Genomic DNA, 14,714 nt, shown 5'->3' with positions numbered 1-14,714 from the left:
TGTTGCTCCTTGCTTTTCCATCATAATTGCCATGTATTCTTGCTTCTTTTTGAAGACACAAGTGCATATCACTTCAATACAATATTTCTAATAAGACATTCAGACTAACATGGGATTTTATTTTTTTACCATCTTTACTGGAGTATAACTGCTTTACAATGGTGTGTCAGTTTCTGCTTTATAACAAAGTGAATCAGTTATACATATACATATGTTCCCATATCTCTTCCCTCTAACATGGGATTTTAAATCAAATATGCTTATCTTGTGTCTTGTCTCTGTATTTACACAAACAACTCAAAAAATTCAAAATTTATTTTAAAATTCTGGTAATAAACTAGCAGCTTGTATCAGACCAACATTCCCACAGAAAAAAAAATTATATGCTCTGGATAAAACAGTTTTTAAAATATGATTGAAGGTGCCATAGAACAAATCAAATCAGACAGAAACTGGGAGAAAGTTGAACCGTGAAAGAAAGGAATCGTACTAGGTGAGATTTGTCCTTATATGGCTTTTCCCCTGAGGAGACCTTTCAGTCTACACAGTACAGGGATATCAGGAAGTGGAGCAGAAAGCCTTGATTTTACTGGTTTAAAGGTCAAAGTGCAGGGTTCAGGGATGCCAAAGCAGCTGAAAAATGTGAAGATAATTCCAGAAAGACAAAAACTACAGGAGAGAGAACAGCAAAATCTGAGCACAAACATCATTCAATTTCATGCCTGAACACTTACTTATGCAGGTGTAAGGTAGACTTCATGTGTAAGGTAGACTTCAAGGATTTCAGCAAAAAGCAACAGCTGGAAGATAAAACAACAACAAGCTGAGAGAAGATCTCAGCTGTTGCTCCCTTCAAGAGAGAGTATGGATTTGTTTCTAGCCAAGATTATTGCTTTTTAAAACAAACAAACAAAAATTGACATTTTTTTTAGAATTAGATATAACAGAATCAACAGTTCTAAGATGTATTTTTCATGATATCCATTGTTATGGGATGAATTGTGTTCCCCCAAATTCATATGTACCTCAGAATATGACTGTATTAAGACAGGACTTTTTTTTTTTTTTTTTTGCCATATGCGGACCTGTCATTGTTGTGGCCTCTCCTGTTGCGGAGCACAGGCTCTGGACGCGCAGGCTCAGCGGCCATGGCTCACGGGCCCAGCCGCTCCGCGGCATGTGGGATCTTCCCGGACCGGGGCACGAACCCGCATCCCCTGCATGGGCAGGCGGACTCTCAACCACTGCGCCACCAGGGCAGCCCTGGAGACAGGACTTTTAAAGAGGCAATTAACTTAAAAAGTGTTCATTATGGTGGGCCCTAATCCAGTATGAGTGGTGCCACTATAAGAGGAAGAGATTAAGACACTGTAAGAAAATGAATTTCTCTTGTTTAAGCCACCAAGTTTGTCGTGTTTTGTTGTGGCAGTCCTAGAAAACTAATACAAAAATTATTCAATAAAAATTACTAGACATGTAAAGACCTGAAAATGTGTCTCTTAGGAGAGAGGAAAAAGCAGTCAATAAAACAAACTCTGAGATAACGGATATTTTGCCAAAAGCAGATGAGAACCTTAAGGGAGCAATTACAAATACATTCAAAGACCTTAGTGTATTACAAATATATTCAAGACAAAAATATATTCAAAGACCTTAGTGTATTACAAATATATTTGAGACAAAAATATATTCAAAGACCTTAGTGTATTACAAATACATTCAAAGACCTTAGTGTATTACAAATATATTCGAGACAAAAATATATTCAAAGACCTTAGTGTATTACAAATATATTCGAGACAAATTGGGCCATAATAAATGAACTTACAGAGCATTTATCAATAAAGCTAAAGATATAAAACACACAGTGGAAGTTCTGGAACTAGAAAATATAATACCTAAATGAATATTTGACTAGATAGGCTTAACAGCAGAGTAGAGATGGTAGAAGAAAGAGTAAGTCAACTTGAAGATAGAACAATAAAAATTATTCATTCTTAAGAAAAGAGAATAAAGGATCATGAACAATAGCAACAAAAGTGTACAGAGCCTCTTGAGTGTGGGGCAATATAAAAACTCTAATTTACAAGTAATTAGAGTCCTACAAGGAGAGAATAAAAAGGAGACAATGGAGGAAACTTTAAAGAAATATTTACCAAAACTTTTCTAAATTTGGTCAAAAAAATTGACTGAGAGACCAAACAAGCTCAGTGAATACCAAGCAAGATAACTTAAACACAAACACACACACACACACACACACCCTTACCTTGGCCCATCATAGTCAAACTGCTGAAAATAAAAGCTAAAAAAAACTTTGAAGGAAGTCAGAAAAAAAAATGGCACATTGCATACAAGGAACCAAGATATGAATCCTGGTTTCCATCTCAAGAGCCATAATGGAGGACAGAAGACAATTAAATGTCATCTTCAAAGTGCCTAAAGAAAATAAAAAGACTATTAACACAGAATTCTACATTCAAAGAAAATATTCTTCAAAAATGAATGCAAACTAAAGACTGTTGCATGTAATACAGAAGTAAGAGAATTCATTGCCATCAGAGCTTACAAGAAATGAAAAAAGGAAGTTCTTTAAGCTGAAGGGAAATGACATCTGATGGAAACTTCATCTACATGAAAGAATGAAAAGCCTTGGAAATGGCAAATATGTGGGTAAATATAAAAGACTAATTTTTTTCTTATTTTCTTTAAAAGTTATATGACTGTTTACAGCAAAAATTGTAATGCCATATTGTGAGGCACATAATGTATGTGGACATAATGTATGTGAAGAACTCACACAAATAATGGGGGTAAAATAAGCTACACTATTACAAGGTTCTTATATTTCATATGAAATATCAGCTGTATATGTTTTAGGGATGCACATTATGATCTTTACAACAGCCTATATATATATACATAAGTAGTGCAAAGAAGTACACTAAAAACCAATAGAGAAAATAAGGTAGAATTCCACAAAATACAATAATTATTCCAAGAAAAAAAGGCAAGAAAAGAGGCAGAATGACAGAAAAGATGCCACACAGATTTATTATCTTACAGTTCTTGAGGTCAAATGTCTACACTGGGTGTCAACGGGCTAAAATCAAGGTACCGCCAATGCTGTTTTCCTTCCCAGAGGCTCCAGGGAAGAATTGATTTCCTTGCCTTTTCCAATTTCTAGAGGCTACCCGCTTTCGTTGGCTTAAGGTTTCCTTTCTCCATCTTGAAAGTCAGAAATGGCAGGTCGAACCGTATCACACTGCATCACACGGACATGTTCTTCTGCCTCCCTCCTCCTCATTTAAAGATCCTTGTGATTACATTGAGCCCACCTAGATAATCCAAGATAATCTCCCTATGTTAAAGTCAAATGATTAGAAACATTAATTCCAACTGCAGCCTTCATTCCCTTTCACCTTGTAACCTAACACAGTTACAGATTCCCGTGATTTAAGAGGTGGGCATCTTTTGGGGATCACTACTACAGTGAGCTTAACAGACATAAAGAAAGCCAGGGTGGCTGGACTTCAAAGAGTAAGGGGAAGGCTGACAAAAGACCACGATGAAGAGGCAAACACTGGGACTGTACTGCCACTAAGGCTACAAGAAGAGGTATAGATCCCTACTTTCCCAAACCTAATTCCCATCCTGTCTTTCACAAAAGTACTTGGAAAAAGAACGATATCTTATCTAAAAACTAATAGGAAATTTCAAAATTTTAGTTGAATGGTTAGGTATGCAAAAGCAAGGAAGGCTGGAAACACCTGAAATGGGAGGATCAAGTTTTCTCCTTAGAGAGAGAGAGAGTAGAAGAGTCAAAAGGAGATGGTAGGGTGGCAAGAAGAGAGGAAAGATGATCAAGAAACACAGGAGATTAGCTGTAGGATCTTTAATAACAGAGATGTTTACATCTTTGTTTATTGTAAAAAAAAATTAGTCTATGTAATTTTTTTCTGCTCCTAAAAAAAAAGTCTCTAACTTTCAGCAAAGTTTTCAGTGCATGAGCAGGACTTTGTGAATAGATTTGTCATAGGAATCAAGAATAGTGACCTCATGCATCTCTGGGAACCATCTATGGTAGAGAGAAATGAAATTGTAGATGCAAAGTCAAAAATAATAAATCAGTAGAGGCAAAAGTCCAAATCAGAGGTCATCATGAGATGGTACAAATACCCTCCCCAAAATTCATAGAAATCTTGGGAGGTCATTCAAAGCAAACTTAACCAGATCTTAAGAGTCCTGAAAACCGTAGGTTGATGTATGGACTACAGGTCTACCCTCTTCCCCTAAAAACATTTATTTTTAAAGATTCTTGTTTTCAGTAGCGTTTCAAATCCTCTCATTCCTTTTGCAGCTTCTTTGTCTTGCCAAGATCACTTTTCCATTATTTTACTCCAAAATAGCTCTTTGAGTAAATAGGTATGGAGAAAATCAAGGAAGAAGAGAGCATGTTTGCAAGTACAAGTCAGAACTGAAATGGGAAATAGAGTTTGGATCTTCTGAAATAATCTCACAGGGCTGCATGTGAAGGGCAGCATGTGAAGGACAGCCTAAAGGGTAACAAGCATTGAATTTGGCCAATTTAAGGACTTTCCAATTACTTTTAAAGCCATCAGTTGAATTTTCTATTCTAAAATAGTTGTACAGTGTTCAGTTACTCTGTTCAGGACAGAGACTTTTACAAAGCAATCAGTAGTTTAGTTTCTTGAACTGTTAGCCAAATTGAAATCACTTCAGTGTCTGACACCTCGTTTTTCATGAAGTTCGGAAATGAGATGTAGTGAGAGATTAGTCTCCAAGTTAGAGAGAGTTCACAGCTCTAGAGGGAGTGAAGAGAAGCCAACTGCCCCCACCCCAAAAAGGAAATGCTTCCCAACACCTACATATTTTTAAAAGATAAGTTGCATTTTGCATGTTATTTTATTTTAAATAAAAACAGCTTGAAAAACTCTGTAGTGTAATGTATTACAGCGCCTTTCCCTACATTTCCTTTTCTGATTTCCCAGGATTTAATTTCTCCCCCCGTCTTCAACTCTGTATTTATCTCGAATCAGAGCAGTTACTCCCCTTAGAAGTATTTGCACTTCAGGCACTTCAAGGGCCTCCAACAAAGTGGTCAGAGGAATAGTCTAGGCTTCGTACTTTGCTTTGATTTCAGTAGACTTTATAATGAACCCCCAAGTACCCATCCCACAGCCCAGGAGTTGAAATATTACATATGCTCCTGTTGAAAACCACCTTTTAAAACTACATAGAAACATGAAGAAAAGAATCATACTGTGAGGTGAGTATTGACATAATGATCTGGTTCATGCATAAATGAACCTGTGTTTTTAAAATGAGGAGAAGTGATTAATTTTGTTCCCATCAAATAATTTTTTAAAACAGGATTTATATACAGCTTTTAACATCTCATATCTGTCAGGTACAAAATTCCTATGACAAGATAGAACTCTCATTGAAAACAAGATTTGGTCTAGACCACTTGAAAAACCAATGGTTGTCTCTGAGCTATTTGTTTACACTAAGAGGTCTTTGGCTGCTCCCAAGTTTTACTCTCTGTCTCAGAAATCAACATATTTGCACAGAAACAAAGTTACCTTGGGGTTACAGTTATTATTTTAAGAGCTTGATTTTTTAAAAATTCACTAGTCTCCCCAGTCCTTTCAAAAGACCTGCAGCGTTGCTTTGTAAATTTTTTTTTTTTTTTTTTTTTTTTTTTTGCGGTATGCGGGTCTCTCACTGTTGTGGCCTCTCCCGTTGCGGCGCACAGGCTCCGGACGCGCAGGCTCAGCGTCCGTGGCTCACGGGCCCAGCCGCTCCGCGGCACGTGGGATCTTCGCGGACCGGGGCACGAACCCGTGTCCACTGAATTGGCAGGCGGACTCCCAACCACTGCGCCACCAGGGAAGCCCTGTAAATTTTTTTTTAAATGGAGGAAGTGAACAATTTCATTTAAGATAGTCAATAATGTCCTCTGGTATTGAAACCAGGATTGAAGTTTCTGCTTCTGTCTAACCTATGCTATTTTTTTTCTGATTCTTTGCTATATATTATAAGCATATAGATTGAAGTTTAGAAATGACTCTGCCCTAACTCCTCCCTCCCCACCCCCCAAATTTCTTTCCTCCTATCAGAAAAATTTTGATTTAAAGAATGGCAACAGATGACCCACTGAGCTTGGGACTTTTAAGATGACTGTTAGGATGAGGAGGAAACCAGCATTCAGATAAAATAAAAATAAGATGAGACTGAATGAAAAACTTGCAAAAGCTTTTTTAAAAAATTAATCAACTAATTTATTTTTTACTGGCCGCGTTGGGTCTTTGTTGCTGCGTGCAAGCTTTCTCTTGTCGTGCCGAGCAGGGGCTACTCTTCATTGTGGTGCACGGGCTTCTCATTGCGGTGGCTTCTCCTGTTGCAGAGCACAGGCTCTAGGTGTGTGGGCTTCAGTAGTTGTGGCTCGTGGGCTCTAGAGCACAGGTTCAGTAGTTGTGGCTTACAGGATTAGTTGCTCTGCAGCATGTGGGATCCTCCCAGACCAGGGCTCAAACCCGTGTCCCCTGCATTGGCAGGTGGATTCTTAACCTCTGTGCCACCAGGGAAGTCCCGTTATTATTATTGCTTTATTATTTTTTTTTTTGGCTGCTCCCATGGCTTGTGGGATCTTAGCTCCCCTACCAGGGATTGAACCCCGGGCCACAGCAGTGAAAGCGCGGAGTCCTAAATTCTGGACCACCAGGGAAGTCCCAAAACTTGGAAATGCTTTTGTAAATCATGCAGATGATTGCCAGCTGAGGGGGATAACTCTTTATAAGGGAAAAGAAGGAAAATGAATACACTTAAGAGTCTACAATGTTCTCTCATTTAATTTTCAAAATGGTATATCCATTTTTATGAATAAGAAAGCAGGTCTTAGAGAGTTTAGGTTATTGTCCAAAGTGAAACTACAAATATGAGTGACGGAGTCACTGTTAAATCCACAGCCATCTGACTCCAGCATCTCTTCTTTTTCATAAAAAAGCATAGAGATGTGACATCTTTATGCATTCACAGGGGGAAAGGAGGAAGAATTTAACATAGAGAATGGTGAATGAAAGGGAAGAGAAGAGGTCAAAATGCAACATCTCAAAAATAAAAGAGAGACGTGGTTAGGAATTTCTGAGCACAGAGGCCAAGAAAAATGCTAAGGTGGATTTCAGTGGTCCATGAGGAAAAATGATATGGACTTACTTGTTCATATTTGTTTCTTTGAAATTTAAGGGCCACCCCACCTCTGTGCTCTCATTTGAAATGTTTCCTGCTTTGCAGGCCTCTATCTCCCTATCTCTTTATTCTCTTTTCTCTTCCATAACTTCATCCTCTCTATCTTAACGGATGTCTTTACATCATCATTTAAATACCTTCGTGTCTCTTTCAAAAACAAACATCTTTTTCTCTGCCCTATATTTCTCTCCAGCTATGGTTCTATTTCTTTTCTTCTTCTTTGCAAGCAAACTTGTTGAATTCATTGTTTTTACCCCATCATTCCCCATTTACTGCTCAATCTAGTTTCCTGCCCCACCAAAATCCACTACCAGCATGTCATTAACTCCAATGAACATTTCCAGACCCCCACCTTGCTTGCACTTTCAGCACTTTGGTTTCCCTGGCATCCCTCTCTTCTGGTTCTCTTCCTTTCTGTGTCCATGCTTCAATGTCCTTTGTAGAGTCACCTACTTCTTTCCCCCCTTCAGGTACTGGTGATCCTCAGAGTGCTACCAGGGGCCCAAGGCCTTTCCTACTCTAATCACTGTCCCAAGGCATTCTTATCCATGCCCATGGCTTTATTTAACAGTCATATGCAGATTACTCTCAATATCTCCCTTCTACTTCTCCCTCAAGAGTTCCACAACCTTATTTCCGACTATCTACTGAACATGGACGCTTAGATATCTCATGGACACTTGAAACTGACACTGCAAATCTGAACATGTTATATTATTCCCCAAACTAGCTATTTCTGGAGCAAATCACTCCACTCACTTTTTAGTCATGCAAGGTGATCACCTGGAACTCGACTCTTGAGTTGTTCCCCCCCTCCCAACCCATTCCCACTGCCACTCATCAATTACCCAATCACTTTTACCTCCCAAATACTCAAATCTCTTTAACTCGCTCCATTCTCACTACCAGTATGCTAACCAAGTCAACATCATTTCTCCCCCTCACAATAGCCATCCATCCTAACTGGCTTCTCTGCTTCCAGCCTTGGACCCTTTAGCCCATTCTCCACACTGTTCTCTCAGTCCATCATGTCACTCTTCTTAAAATATTTTAATGGGCTCCAAGTATGTTTTAGATGAACTTTAAAATAGCTGACAAGGCTCTGTACGATCTGAGCTCCTCCTCCCTCCTACCTCATGTCCTGACACACTCTCCTCTGACTCTTATGTTCTAGTGACACAACTCTCTATAATGCTGTTCCTTCCACCACATCCCTCTTCCTTTTCATCAGGCTGACTGCTACTCATCCTCCAGACCTCAGCCAAAACATCACTTTTTTAGAAGGGCCTCCCTGGCTCTCAGTTTGGATTAGGTTTTGCATTCCATGGTCCCCAGCATTTTCCTTATCATAAAACTCATCATACATTATTGGAACTACTTAATGGATTGTCTTCCCCACTGGGCTGTGAGCTCTAAGAGCACAGGTGCTTGGGAACACACTCACCACTATATTTGCATAGTGGTATGTCTGACACATAGTCGGTCCTTAGTAAACACTTGTTGAATAAATGAATGCAAGCTCAAAAGACAGTCGTATAAAACTAGAAGGTCACCATGAAGTCTAAGGTGGCTGTACATCAAGGAGTACCTTTCAATGCCATTAATTTGACCCCATTGTTTGTTTTTTGTCCACACCAATGTCAAGGATGGTGAGTACATAGTACACAATGTGATCAGAAGCTCATGGAATAAAGTGATTAATAACAGAATTTTAAAAGCCTAAAAAAACTTAATCATGAAATGTCTGGAAAAAACCTCTCACCATCATCTCACAGACTTACTAAGAAATAAACTAATAGTCTCTTGTCCAACTCATAATGAATACTATTGAATCCAAAAATAGATTTAACAGAAATAATAAAATATAAATAGCTAGACTGGCCTATAAATTTTGTTATTGTCCAAGTATTTATAGAAAAATGAGACATCTTAGTAAAAGTTATAGCAGTAATTTGATCTCAGAAAATCAGACTTGGAGAAATAATAACCATAAAAGAGAAAATTCTAAAAGGAAGAACTTATACAGCATAAAACACTGTGGATTTCAAAAGTGATCAAATCAAATGTGTAGTAAAATTAATTGATCCCACTGGAAATAATTTTAGTAGGATAAAAATGGAAAAAGAGAATTCAAAATGGTATGACAGCTCTTTAGAGGGAAATCAACAATAAACTAAGTTAGCTTAATGAATTTTTACCTGAAAAATAATATTTGGTAAAAATTATCATTAAATATGTGTATATACACACAAATGTATATCATTATACTATGTATGTATGTATATATCTGTGTGTATATGTATATATATATATATCATCAACTGTATACATACATACAGTTGATGATAAACATATATAATTAAGATAAAAATATATAACAGTGAATATATATATTTCCTTAGAGCAAAGAGCAAAATCAGCAGGGTCAAAACAGTTGGATCAAAAATGTCTGAGACCTAATAGGTATCATCTCTTAGGGTCAATCTCATAAGCTCACAGGAATGTCAAGTGAGAATTGAAGTATTGCTTGGTGAGCACAGAATCCAAACAAAAAGAATTAACTCAGATTAAAGTATTAGATAGGAAAAGCCTAAGATAGGCTGATGTGTCCACCTTCATAGCCACGACTGGACAGCCCAAATATTTCGGCCTCATAATTAAGTTTTCAAAATGTTTGTGTGGGTTTTTTTGGTTTGTTTTTGCCAAATTTGGAAAACACATTTTCACCCCCTTACTCCTCAACATAAACCCTTAGTTTCCAATGGACTGGTTTTCTCAATTACTCACAAATAATGTTAGATGCAATCCCATCTTTGCAGTTTTGCTCCTTACCTGGAATCTACTTTTCCTACCCTCTTGTTCATGTCTGATCTGTGCTTTCCACTTTATAAGGTCTACTCGGATCAACACATCCTCATGTTTATCTTCTACAGCCCCCTTTGAATTCTTAGAAATTGTTAGAGCTTATAGAAATACTTCTTTGGTGATTACATTTGTCATGTTTTGGAGGAATGGTACTTTATAAGAAAGAATGTATAATGTCTGTTTCTCCAAACTAAATAATTACTTCCTTGAGGAAAGCGAAAGAGAAAGATGATGACTTAGACGGCTTTGTACCTCCCACATTGTCTTGCATATAGCAGGCAACTGATGCAAGTTTTACTTCCTTTTAGACTCTCAAGGAACTGGAAGATATTTAGAGAAGAGTCTGTCATAACATTGTTCTGAAAGATGTATTTCTCCACAAACACTTAAGAGACAGTGATAATATCCTGTTTGATTATTTCATTTAAAAATGCCAAACCTGGCTTCCCTGGTGGTGCAGTGGTTGAGAATCCACCTGCTGATGCAGGGGACACGGGTTCGTGCCCCGGTCCGGGAAGATCCCACATGCCACGGAGCGGCTGGGCCCGTGAGCCATGGCCGCTGAGCCTGTGTGTCCGGAGCCTGTGCTCCGCAACGGGAGAGGCCACAACAGTGAGAGGCCCGCGTACCACAAAAAAAAAAAAAAAAAAAAAAAAAAGCCAAACCTGTGGGATGGATAGACCAGAGATTATAAACTAATAGCCTTTGGTCACAGACGTATTTTGTTTAGCACTTAAATATTGTTGTTGTTTTCAAGTTAATTCATTGTCAATCTGTGAAATCAGAAAAATTCACATTAAAATCTGGATTTATATTTTCTCTTGAATAATCAGAAGTGTTGGCAAAATTGGGTCCATATGGTTCAGCATGACAATAATGTCCAAAGCCAGGCATGGCTGCCCCTTTAGGTGCATATAGGGATTTGGGGTTGCTGCCTTGACCCTTTGTGTCATTCTGAAGCAATGACAATATGTGTGGTTAGTTTTAGAATAACTTATTTTGTTAGAAGCAAACCTCTTTCTCATCAGAAATATGCCTCTGCTTTTCTGCCTTCAAACAGGTCAAATAAATCATGACTCAGATCTCATTCTACTGATGTCTGAGGCAATCCAAATAAAAGGTAGCATTCCAAGTATTCAAGGAAAGAAACCAAGCTACTATTTATGTGATGAAATCATAGGATGGCTCAAGAAAAAAGGGAATATATCATTAGTCAGCCAGACAGAATGTAGGATCTGCAGGAACCGGCAGAAAGTTCACTGAAATCATAGCAGAGAGGAGTACATGCTTGCTCAAAGAGATGTGCAGAAATTTCAGCCCAGCAAAGACAGAATTCCAGCCCAGCTCTGTGAACAACTGTTTTTGTTCTCACACTCAGGGTACCTAATTTAAAATGCTGTAATGAGCCTCAATTGTCACATAACTTCTTAGAAACACTGTACAGCACAACCCACACCAAATGACACCAAGATTTCAGCGGTTTTAAAAAGTTGGTTGGTTGATCATAAGAATATATTAGGGGTGGGATCCAGAAAGGCAGAAAGAAGAACTAAGTTCAATCAAGAGGAAATGGAGAAGAAATATGTATGTGTGCGTTTTTATATGGAAAAGAATAAGAGGATATTTAGGGGTTTTGGCAAATATCAAATCCAAGAGGCGTATGTCTGTTTCTCACTGAGGATATTGTAAAGATTTGAAGACTATATCACTAAAAGGAGCAGTCTCTATACTCCAACTTCTGCCTCCAAACTATCAGACCATGGGGTTTTAACAAGTTGTTTAGTGAAAAGACACAGCCTGAAAAGACTTGGGAGATTTCAATTCTCTTGTTTTACAAGTGAAGAAACTGCAATCCAGACACTGCTAAGGTCATGCATTCAGGAATTATTTATTGAATACCTCTTTCTGATATGCAAAAACTAATTATCCAAAGTAATTGCACACAGAGAACTTACAGTCTAAGGGCAAAAGGGCAAGAACCCAAAACAGTATATACTAATGAAATAATAAAATAATAATAATCAGTTACTATGGGTGGGCATGTGTCAGATGTGGTTCCATGATGTGTTTCTGTCACCTCATTTATTCTCCCAATCTCTTACAAGTACGTATAATGGTTTAACCATTAAAGATGCAGTGATTGAGGTTCAGGAATTAAATTCATTCATTCAACAAATAATTCTAATTCAAGATACTTGAAACAGAGCAGTCATCAAAAAGAAAAATATATATCTTTTTATCTTTATATATCTTTATATATATATATTTATTTTATTTCATTTTATTATTTATTTATTTATTTATTTATTTTGGTACGCGGGCCTCTCACTGTTGTGGCCTCTCCCGTTGCGGAGCACAGGCTCCAGACGCACAGGCTCAGTGGTCATGGCTCACGGGCCCAGCCGCTCCGCGGCATGTGGGATCTTCCCGGACCGGGGCACGAACCCTGCATTAGCAGGTGGACTCTCAACCACTGCGCCACCAGGGAAGCCCCTATATTTTTATATGTCTTACCTAGGGATAAGTCTTATGAAGAAAAATAAGACAAGAGGACAAAAGGACAACAAGGGGGAGAAGTTTTCTTTGTGAGGTGATACTTAAGAAGAGACTTAAAGTAAGTGAGCAGAAGAACCATAAAGATACTGGGGGAAGAATATTTGAAGCACAAGGGATAGAAAGTGCAAAAGCCCTGGTACAGGCGTTTATGTGAGAAATATTAGTTCCCCCTTTCTTATTTCTTAGAGGATAACAAGATAAACCAGACTTGAAGCCTGCCCTCAAGAAATTTATAATTTACTAGAAGGGTAAAACACGTGGTAGAGTAATGAAAGAGATAAAAATAAAATTAACGGTGGAAAGAGGTAGAGATTTTGCTCAATTAGGAAAGAGGGAAATAACTGTAGATTTGAGAAGACTGGAAACCTCCCCAAAGTGGCTTTTGAACTCTAATTTTAAGAACAGGTCATTTGACCGCTGGGAAGTTAGAAATGGGTAAGTTCTCCAGAGTAAGGACCAGTTTCTAACCAGTGGGAACAACTTGATCAAAGTAGAGCATTACAGAAAAAGTAGTTCAATATAGAATATAGCAGGAAGGAGAGAATAAGAATATAGCAGGAAGGAGAGAATAAGAATATAGCAGGAAGGAGAGAATAAGAATATAGCAGGAAGGAGAGAATAAGAATATAGCAGGAAGGAGAGAATAAGAATATAGCAGGAAGGAGAGAATAAGAATATAGCAGGAAGGAGAGAATAAGAATATAGCAGGAAGAATATAGCAGGAAGGAGAGAATATAGAATATAGCAGGAAGGAGAGAATATAGAATATAGCAGGAAGGAGAGAATAAGAATATAGCAGGAAGAATATAGCAGGAAGGAGAGAATATAGAATATAGCAGGAAGGAGAGAATAAGAATATAGCAGGAAGGAGAGAATATAGAATATAGCAGGAAGGAGAGAATAAGAATATAGCAGGAAGAATATAGCAGGAAGGAGAGAAAAAGGAGACACTGAATGAGGGCATATTTAGTCCAAGCTGTGGTACTTGCTCATCAGTAATGGCAGGAGTTGATGACTTTCTGAACATAGGGTTTGAGGGGGAAGGATGAATTGACACTGACGTTTTGCACCTTGATGACAAGTAGAAAGGTTAATAGAAATAAGGAAGTCAAAAAGGGGAGCTGGTGATGACTTTGAAGACAATCGACATGTTTAGTATGTTAACTATGGTTCCTCATACTGAGCAGTGGTCCTCAAGCAGGAGCATGCATTGAAATAACAGGAAATGTTGTTAAAACCCTGATTGTTGGGCTCCACCTGCTGAGTTTTTGAATCACTAACGAGTTATAATTTGCATTTCTAGCAAACTTCCAAGTAATTTTATTACTGCGGAAGCAAAGGCCACAGTTTGAGAAAGAACTGAAAGAATATTTAAGTTGAAACAGACAGAGGAAAATTCGGAGGACAGAAAGATTACCTGCAGAGAGTGGCAGAAAAGCCAATCAGAGCCTGTGGAAAAGTGGCAAAGTTTTACAAAAGTCACTGTGATCGTCTTCCTAGAGAACTGAGATTACAACTCAAATCATCTCTTTAGGTTTCTCTCCATTTTCATTTTCACACATTTTCTGATCTTTAAATGCCAATAACATAGAGATGGTTCTCGGATTAAGAGCAGATGTTTACAAATTAATTTGAAAGTGTTCTGGAAAGCGCTAATAGAAACATAATGTAAGCCACATATGTGACTTTTAATTTCCTAGTGCACTCATTTAAAACAATTTTTTTAAAGTAAGGAGAAACATGAAATCATGTGTAAAATATATTTATTTCAAAGTGTAATAAATGTAAGAGATTATTAAGGAGATATTTTACTTTTTTGTAGGAAATCTTTGAAGTCCAGTGTGCAGTTTACTCTTATAGGCCACCTCAATTTGGATTAGCCACACTGTAAGCACTCAGTAGTCCATGTGAGAAGTGGCTGTCATTTCGAGCACTGCAGTGCCAGAGACTTACAGTGGAAATGCCCAATAATTATAAGACAGAATTAAGTATACCTGGGACTTAAGAGCAGCAGTCAGAGA

This window comes from Delphinus delphis, chromosome 14, assembly GCF_949987515.2.
Source record: "Delphinus delphis chromosome 14, mDelDel1.2, whole genome shotgun sequence".
NCBI classification, from domain to species: domain Eukaryota; kingdom Metazoa; phylum Chordata; class Mammalia; order Artiodactyla; family Delphinidae; genus Delphinus; species Delphinus delphis.
The sequence above is the reverse complement of the archived record's forward strand: the minus strand, read 5'-3'. Positions refer to the sequence as shown.